The sequence below is a fragment of the Marmota marmota genome, unplaced genomic scaffold, assembly GCF_001458135.2.
Source record: "Marmota marmota marmota unplaced genomic scaffold, marMar, whole genome shotgun sequence".
NCBI classification, from domain to species: Eukaryota; Metazoa; Chordata; class Mammalia; order Rodentia; family Sciuridae; genus Marmota; species Marmota marmota.
The window spans coordinates 4,331,774-4,334,246 of record NW_026000305.1 but is presented as its reverse complement, the minus strand read 5'-3'; positions in this window follow the sequence as shown (position 1 = coordinate 4,334,246).

The following is a 2,473-nucleotide window of genomic DNA, read 5'->3' as shown; positions in this document are numbered from 1 at the left end:
TCTCTCTCTCTCTCTCTCTCTCTCTCCTTCCTGATGTGATGTCTTGATCCAGTTTCCTCCACCATACTCTTCAACCATGATGCTCTGTTGCTCTGTTTTGTCTTAGGTCCAAAGCAATGGAGCTGGCTGTCTACAGACTGAGACCACTGAAACTGTCTTCCTCAAATAAACTAGTTTGTCTCTAAATTTTTTTGTCAGGATTTTTTGGTCCCAGCAGTAAAAAAGTTGACAAAAACAAAGACTGAGCATAGAGAATGGACTAGTTTATCTGGCAGAGGAAATTTCAAGGCAGTTAAACCTGAAAATTACTGGATGCTTTTAGCCAATTTTATAATGAAAATGAGGAGCAAAATGTATCATAGCAGAAACATGAAAAAAAAAATAAGTTTGTCCATAAAAGAACCATGTGTACAATAATAAACAAGGAGAGTGGTGGTACTTCTTAGCACCCAGAAAAAAAGAAGTATATTACTTATTATATGGACAGTAGGAATGATGCCTTTAGGGTTTATTAGGAAACAGAAAAGCCAAACCAATCACAGATTCAAAGATACAGAAATGCAAATTTGTGACAGATTTTTCAGGGCAGAGCTTTCTGAAGGGAAAGATTCTTCAGGGCACCTTGCTGACCTATTTTAGGTCATATTTCTCTTGAAATTTGTCCATTCCTATTAGGCTTCCCAATTTATTTTTATTTTTATTTTTCAGTTGCCGATGGACCTTTACTTTATTTATGTGTATGCACTGCTGAGAACTGAACCTAATGCTTCACATGAGCAGTTTCTATAGATTCATTTTGAGGTGCAGTTAGATTCAATCAAATCTATTTTATTAATGCTCATCACACTTCAAATACACATCCTAATTCAAAGTCCTAACTGAGTGTACACCCAAGGGTACCAGATGCTCAACTGTGACATGTCTTAAGTCTGGATCACTGGAACTCGATCTAGGCCTGAGGAGTCTGATGCAGGGGGGACAACAGCTACAGAGGTCTCAGTCTTTCTGTCTGGGTCCTGTTAGTCCTATCGGCCCCCAGAAATCTTAGATTTTTAAGTCCTAGTTCAGTTGTGCTTGAAGCTGTTAACTGGGTGAAGTCTGGGTTGTATCTGGTTACAAACTGGCTATAGACGCTTACATCATTAACTTAAGTCTATCTAAGTTCTGCAGTTCATATTACCCCATGGACATATTGCTTATAGTCCATCACTATTCAATCAAAACATTCACTATGTTAGTTAATGTAGTCAACAGTCAATAATCCTATAATATTTTTGTTACTCATATCAACTCATGGCAGACAAGTGCTCTACTATTCAGCTATAACCACAGCCCAGACTTCCCAATTTCTCAGCATATAATTTTCCAAAATATTTTCTAATGATCCTCTGGATTTTCATGGTATCAGTGTTATTATTTCTTTTTTCTGCTCCAATTTTATAAATTTGAAACTTCTGCTTTTGGTTAGTTAGGTGGAGTTTTTAAATGTCTTTTGTATTTTCAGAAACCAACTCTTTATTTCATTGATGCTTCAATAAATAAATAAATAACCATTGACTAAAACAAAAATAAAGAAGTCCCAAATTACCAAAAGTAGAGTGGAAACATTAGTTGTTAAAACAGATACCATGAAAATATGGACAATCTTTCGGGGTTATTTTGAAAAGTTATATGGTGACAAATTGGGAAATCTAGTAGACAAAGCAAAATTTTTAGTCATGAAATACCAAATTGCAACTAAGGAGATATAAATCATGAATTGATCAATAACAAGCAATGAGATTGAATCAGTACTAAATGTCTTTAAGCGAAAATAAAGCCTATGACCAGATGGATTCCCTTCTGAAATTTACCTAACTTTTAAATCAGAACCAATATCAATGGCCCTCAAGCAATTGCTTATAGAATAAAAAAGGGAAGGAACTCTTGAAAACTCGTTTTTTCAAGCCAGTATTACCATTCTAACAATATCTCATGAGATACAATAACACAAAAAGAAAGCTATAGACCCCAATACTTGATAAACATATATGTAACCTCCAAAAAGAAAATACTGACAAATCTAATTCAACATACCACCAAAAATCATATACCACAATCAAGTAATTTCTATTCTGGACATGCAAGTTTTGATCAACATGTGCAAGTCAATAAAAGTAATGCATCACATAATGGAATCAGGAGTAAAACTCATACAATCTCAATAGATGCATAAATGTCTTTTGATAAAATTCAACATTATTTCATGATAAAAAAAACCAATTAGCTAGGAATTGCAGTATCACTCCTCAAAATAATAAATTCCTAAATATATCAAACTAATTGTTAATATTATACTGAATGAGGAAAAAAAGTGGAAGTATTTTCTCTAAAATCAGAAATGATAAAAGAGTCCAATCTCACCATTTTTATGCACTATAATACTGAAAAATTTACTCAGAAAAATCAGGCAAAAGAAAGAAATAAAATGAAT